We start from the raw sequence: 7306 nt of genomic DNA, 5'->3' as shown, positions 1-7306 counted from the left end.
ATAAAACACTTAGCATGAAATCTAGCACACAGCAGATCCTTAGGCAATGAATGAGTGAATGAATAAATAAACGGACGGATGAATTCTTGACTCCTCCACTACACAGGGATGTTCAAATGACACAGTTTGGGGCTTGCATGTAGATTCTGGCCTCCAGCTGGGTCATGTGCTTCTGTGGCTTCTATTGCAGCCTAGCCCCCAATATAGAGGTGGGCGAAGGGCTGGCTCAGGACAGGCCCCACTCAGCAAAAATTCACCGACTCCCAACAGCAAAACCTACAGGGAGCCTGGGACCCAGGTGAGAAGAATCCAGGTTTCAGGGGTCTCAATCCCAGGGAAAGGCAAATCCATCTCCCTGGGGAATGTTACCGCTAAATTGAGAGAGGCCGGAGTCAAAAGGCACCCAAGCCCGAGAAGTAGGAGCTGGATGTGTCCACATGGCCGATAGGCAGCTCACTGTAGCCTCTGCCAAGTCCGGCCCAGTCCACCTCCTCCAGGCAGACCTTCCTAACTATGCCAGTGGACCCAGGCTGTCCTCTCTCTGCACCCAACAGGCTAAATCCACTCAGGTTGGAATGACAACTTGGGGGTCAAACAACCTGAGCTCCATTCCCAGCTGATCCATGTACTTGATGGATGACTTGGGCCAGCCATTGCCCCCCTCTGAGCCTCAGTTTCACCCTCTGCAAAATGGAGGTTATTGTGCCAACCTCAAAAGATTGCTGGGAGGATCATATTCCATAATGCCCAGAGAGAGCCCCTCGAGAGGCTTGGCCTACGAGAGAATGGCAGTCCAATCAAGAAAAGGCATAGTGTGAAATGTTCCCTGAGCATCGGCTGATGACCCGGTGACAGGTCACTAGCGAGCAGACCCTCGTCTCTATTCCTCCTGCGCACACAGGAAGGCAAGTGGCAGGAGAGGGAGAAGCGTGGTTAAGTGGTAGAAGCCACCGGGGCTAGGATTTTGAGGCCAGAATTTCAATCCATCCAGCCCAGTGAGGGATCCAAGAAGAGGCATGATCCCAGTTCCCAACTATTTGAAAACTGGAAACGCCAAACAAAGAGAGGGATGAGTCAGCTGGAGTAAGGCGGGGAGGCCAGGACCAGGAGATGGGGCCGGAGCCGACTCCTTGTGGTGAGCACGGGGAGGCGGGAGGCGGGAAAGGAAGAAGGGGAAGCACGGACCTGGAGGTGGGCTGGGAAGGGGCCAGAGGCAGCTGGGAATTCCCACCCCAGCCCAGGAGAGGCATCTGTGGGGTCACCCGAGGCCGCCTCTGAAGTCCTCCCCTTGCCCAATCCCAGGCTGCTTCCCTAACCCCACAGACTGGCACTGGGGAAAAGGTGGGGAAAGACGCCAAATGTTAAAAAATGAAACACCTGGATGTGATCCACGCAGCAGCCCAAGTCCAAGGCACCGCGTGGGGGGAGAGGTCACCGTGAACTTTAGTCTTGCTGTTTCTCTGAGAGCCCCCTGGGGACCAGATTTAGAGCTGTGAGGCCTCGTCAACACTCGAAAATGAGAAACTGCTACAGGTTTTCCCAGGGCTTCCTGGGCAAGGCCCTGCCTCCTCCGGTTTGGGGCCTGCGGGAGAATGGGACTGGGATGGAGTCCCAGGAAGCCTCCCCCGGCCGCTCCCCTTAAGATGCATGAACATCCTTTCTGCACCCATGGGAGCCTCCAGGCCACGCCTCTTATTGCTCAGAGCCCACCAACTGCACACATCTGGGAAGGGGACAACAGGTCCATAGGCCCCAGACTTTCCCAGGCCCCACCCTGGGGTGTGCCCCTCCCTCTCCCCCTCCAGGAAGGAGCAATCAGGGTGGAAGGGTGGACTCTGTCCTGCAGCTGCGGCCTCAGTGGGGGAAGGGGGGGCCGTGACAGGTCAGATGTAGTCACATCCAGGGCTTCGGTCATTCATTCCACAAGCCCGGAGCAGGGCCTGGGTCAAAAGATGGCTGATGGCAGCAGTCTTGATCAGAAGAAACTGTGCCATGCTGGGCACTGTGAACTCTGAGTCATATACTACTCTGGCCTTGCCCTGGGCAGGATAAGACTAATAGAAGAGCCATCAATTGTCAAACACCTATAACATTCCAGACACTGAGCCAGGTCCATCCACTTGGTCTCGTATTCACTTGGGAAAATAAGCATCATGATCCTCATTTCTGACCTGAGGCTCAGAGAGAGGAAGCAACTTGCCCACAGTCACACAGCCAGTTGGGGCTGAGCGAAGACTTGAAGTCAGAGCCCTCTGAGCCTACACCTTTCCCCCAACCACAGTGCCCAGGGAAAGGGCACAAGTAAGTGAAAGGCAGCAAGGTAGGCACTCAGACTTGTCCCCCGTGTTCCAGGTGTCAGTCCAACATTGCCCCACCCCCATGCCATCCCCTCTACCACCTGCCATTCTGCACCTTCCTCCCTAGTCTGCATCTCCTGGAGTTTTCCCATCTCAGTTAATGACAACTCCATCCTCCTGGATGCTCAAGCTGGAAGGCTGCGGAGACACCCCTGACTCCTGTCTGTCTGTCACACCCCATCCCTCAGCAAACCCTGTCGGCCCTACCTTCACAATATCTTCAGGATTCAACTACTTCTTCCCACCTCTATCACCCTGGTAAGCTTCCATTGTCTCTGGCCTGAGTCACAGCCTCCTTGCTTTTGCCCTTGACCCTCCCTGTCTTCTCCACACAGCAAATCAAGTGATCTCTCATCTCGCAAAGAAGCAAATCCAAAGTCCTTCCCATGGCCAAGGCTCTGCCCACCTCCCCTTGCCAATCCTCTGGCCACATCAACCATGCTCCCCTTCACTCATGCTATTCCAGCCATGTGAGCCTCCCTGCTTCCCACCAACACGCTAAGCCCACCTCTGGGCCTTTGCCTTAGCTGAGCCCTCTTCCCGGAGTGCCCTTTCCCGAGATATCTGCAGGGCTCACACCCTCACTTCCTTCAGACGCGTCTGTGTAAATGCCACCTTATCAGAGGATTTCCTGACCGCTCGATCGCTCTCTATCCTCTCCCTGCTTTATTTTTTCTGGCACTTTATTTATTGTCTGTCTTCCTGCAATAGCTATAATGCAAGTTAAACGAGGGGAGGGAATTTGCCTTTTTTGTTCTCTGCTGTAACTTCAGCACTTAGAACAAGGTTGATAGTTAGAAGATGCTCAATAAATATTTGTTAAATGACTTTTAAGTCTAACACATACCTGTTGGGGATTCCATCTGCAGAATATTTAGTCACATCATGGGTCCATTATAGTGCACACTATAAGCTTTGTGCTCCAGATGCCCCCCTAAAATCCAGAACAGGGCACCCTCCTCATGCCTCAGGGAAAAGGGCCCGGTAGGTATGGGAGCTGGTCCTAAGGACATCTCAGGGATACCACACATGCCCCTGGGGATGCTCTGAGGTCTCTACAACCATGGCATGGGCAGCCATCAGGGAAAGGAGGGAGGGTGAGTTCTGGGGGCGGCTGAGACTTGAAGTCCCCACATTCCCTGGACTCAAAGAGCCGCCTTGTTCCCAGGGCTTTCATGATGGTGCCCCTGGCCCAGACACCCCCAGCAGCCACCAGCCACTCCCCTCTCAAGGCCGCTATTGACATGGCCGACGCCACCAGGCTGGGCAGTGAGGCTGGCGGCTCCCCGCGAAGCAAGTTCCACACATTCTTCTGGGTTTCAGTCAGCCAGCTCTGGGCACTGGGGTAGCCAACAAGCCCCAGCCAGGCTCTGGGAGCAGGAGAGGGCAGCAGAGCCCAAGAGGCCAAGGCCCAGGTTGAGGCAACATTCCAGCAAGACCTTCAGCCCAACCTCCCCCTTCCTGGCAGGACTGAGGTGTGGGGAAGGCCAGGCTGGGCCCTGGGAGGAGGGTGCAGGGGGCTCACAAGGTCTTTGGGAAGCTGCTAGAGGATGGGTCACATTCACCCCCTCCTCCACTCAAGGCCGCTATTGACTGGGGATGGGGGCAACAGGCCAGGGCTGGAGTCCTTCCCGCATGCTCCAAATGGTCTGAGGGTCCAGAACCCACATGTCTGGCCTCCAAGTGGCCTCTGAATCATCACTGCAGATCTTTCCACATTTTGGGCAGCCGCTCCTACCCTCCCTTCTGAGAATCTCGCTCAAGGCCAGAAAGCCCTGAAGCCTCTGCAGACTCACCCCTAAACCTCGAGCCCCCAGGGGAGCCCAGTGAGGGCTCTGCGCAGGGCAGCTAGCCATTTTCCCCCCTCACTTCCCACACAGGGTAGGGCTGGGCCTGGCCTGCTCTGGTCTTAAAACCCCTGGATTAATTCAACTGTCTATAGGGTCTCAGGGAATATTTAATGAGGAAATTAAATAGCTAACAAACCCATAAAAGAACAGATAATCCCACAAACGACTGCCCTAGAGTTTAGTATTTCTAGGTTCCAGCGAGGGCAGGCCCTGGGGACCCCGCAGCACGCTCATCCCTAGTGCCTCTTATCCCAAAGCCAGACCCGCTATTCTTGCCTGAGGTAGCCGCTGCACTACTTAGGACCCGAGTTCTTTTATCAACCTGAGTGACAACAGTTTCATCAACATCTACTGCCTGCCTGCTACAAGCGAGTGGGAAAGCAGTAGAGCAGTGAGGAGCGCTTTGTCTGGCTTCAAAGTCTGACTCGTGGGACCACTGCATATGTGTGGGAGTCACTGAGCAAGTAACCTCTCTGTGCCTCAATTTCCTCTGCTTAGAGCAGTGGTTCTCAACCTTCCTAAGGCCGTGACCCTTTAATACAGCTCCTCATGTTGTGGTGACCCCCAACCATAAAATTATTTTCGTTGCGACTTCATCACTGTAATGTTGCTACTGTTATGAATCGTAATGTAAACAACCGATATGCAGGATGTATTTTCATTGTTACAAATTGAACATAATTAAAGCATAGTGATTAATCACAAAAACAATATGTAATTATATATGTGTTTTCCGATGGCCTGAGGCGACCCCTGTGAAAGGGTCGTTCGACCCCCAAAGGGGTCGCGACCCACAGGTTGAGAACCGCTGGCCTAGAGAAAGCGGACTGTCCTAGTAGCTATAGCTTTAATGCATTCAACGGCCGTATTTCCTGAGCACTTACTACCTGCAGGTGCTAAATATAAAGCAGCAGGGAGCAAAAATACAGAAGGTCCTGCTCTCATGAAGCCTAAATGGGAGTAGGGGGAATCAAGGACACAGATACGTGTCGGACGGTGACAAAATAAATGAATAAATAAATAAAGCAGTACAAGGGGACAGCAAACGATAGGCAGAGGGGCTGAGGACCTGAAGGATGTGAGGCCGAGGGTCACACAAATATTCTCTGGGCACACATTCTAGGCAGGACGAACAGCAGATGCAGAGGCCCTAAGGTGGGAGTGTGTTCAAGAAGCAAAGACCAAGAGCATCAGCCTGTAGACCGAACGGTCCCGGGTTCAATTCCGGTCAAGGGCACATACCTTGGATGCAAGCTCCTCCCCGGCCCGGGCCCTGGTAGGGGTGCGTGCAGGAGGCAACCAATCAATGTGTTTCTCTCACGTGGATATTTCTGTCTTTCCCTCTCTCTTCTCCTCTCTAAAAAAATCAATGGAAAAATATCCTCAGGTGAGGATAAAAAAAAAGAAAAAGAAACAAAGACCAGTGTGGCTGGACTGAGCAAATGAGGGGAAAGTTGGCAGGAGGAGAGATTGGAGAGGCAGAGGGAGAGGCCAGATCTCATAGGGCCTCCAGGGCTTGGGTCTGACTGTAAGCAACAGGGAGAGTAAAGAGAGGTTGTGAGAGCAGGGGAACATACCAGTATAAGGACCTGTTGAGAAACTTGGTGCCTAGCAGACAGTGGGCATTTGATAAATGTGAACTGTCCACATTACTTTGTCATCATCAGGCCTTGCACCCCAAGACCTCCCTTCTCACCACTCCAAGCCCTGAACCCAGTCACCTTCTGCCACCTACCTTCCACCCATCTCCCAGGCCAGGCCTCAGACCCACAGATCCCAACTTGCCTGCACGCAGCCTGAGAACAGGCCTGGGCCAAGTCTGGTGGGGGCCAAGACTCGCATTCGTAGGGAGCTTGGCCTAGGGCATGGGGGGAAGGGGTCCATCTCTGTTCCATTCAGCCTCCACCTCCCTCTATGGACTGACCTGCAGCCCTCCGTATGGAAATCACCAGGGCTCAACCCCCTCCCAGCAGCAGGTCTAGAGCAAGGGGGGCAAAAGGGGTTGGGCAGGGCCGCCAGCTATGTCAAGAGGAGGACTGAAGTAAGATGCCCCTGAGGGTAGGAGGCTCCTCCATTTCCGGCCAGCCCACAATCTCCCCAGCGAGGAAATCCAGTTGAGGCAGGAAACAGGTATCACAGCGACTTCCCTCCTCAGCTCTGGAAAACACTGTAATCACTGTGGCCTCCTCAAGACTCCTATCTCCTGGCAGGGCGGGCCCCAAGAAAGGAAGGGCTAAGGCCCCAGCAGGAAGAAAAGGGGTCAGCAGGCCCTGAGTCACCCAGACCTGGCCCCCTGCCCCAGCAAGCCTCCGCACCGCCATGAAATTACCCCCACACTTAACCACAGACCACCGTCTCCTCTGTCTCCTGCCCCCGCTGAGATCTTGAGCTCCCTACGGACCATCTCATCCTCCTCTCATATCCTCCTCTCACCCACTCACTGCTGGCTTCTGGATGTGAACTGAAGGGTAGAAGAGACCAAGGGCAAGTGGGCAAGGAGGAGCCCAAGGCGTGCTGGGGCCCTGGCTAGGAACCTGATATCATTTAAAACTTACAACAAACTCCTTACTCCTATTTTACAGATTTGAAAACTAAGGCTCAGAGAGGAAAACTTGCCCCAGGTCACAGAGCTGGAAAATGGCAGAGCTGGATTCAAACTTGAGTCCAGAGGCCAAGCTCTTTCCAGGCCTCCACCATGAGCCTGGGGTGGGACGGGGAAGACCTTGATGTGGTTGTTGAGGAGGCTCTATAATCACAGGACCGGAGCTGCCTATTTTCTGATCTCAGTTCTGGGAAAGCACAGGCACGGCCTGATCCTGCTCACCCCAAAACCCCAGCCCCTAGCGCCGTGCCAGGTGCGCTGGTACACAATAGGTCAGTGATGGCGAACCTTTTGAGCTCGGCGTGTCAGCATTTTGAAAAACCCTAATTTAACTCTGGTGCCGTGTCACATATAGAAATATTTTGATATTTGCAACCATAGTAAAACGAAGACTTATATTTTTGATATTTATTTTATATATTTAGATGCCATTTGACAAAGAAAAATCAACCAAAAAATGAGTTCGCATGTCACCTCTGACACGCGTGTCATAGGTT

This window comes from Myotis davidii, unplaced genomic scaffold, assembly GCF_000327345.1.
Source record: "Myotis davidii unplaced genomic scaffold, ASM32734v1 scaffold149, whole genome shotgun sequence".
In the NCBI taxonomy this organism is placed as follows: domain Eukaryota; kingdom Metazoa; phylum Chordata; class Mammalia; order Chiroptera; family Vespertilionidae; genus Myotis; species Myotis davidii.
This window is presented reverse-complemented; position numbering follows the sequence as displayed.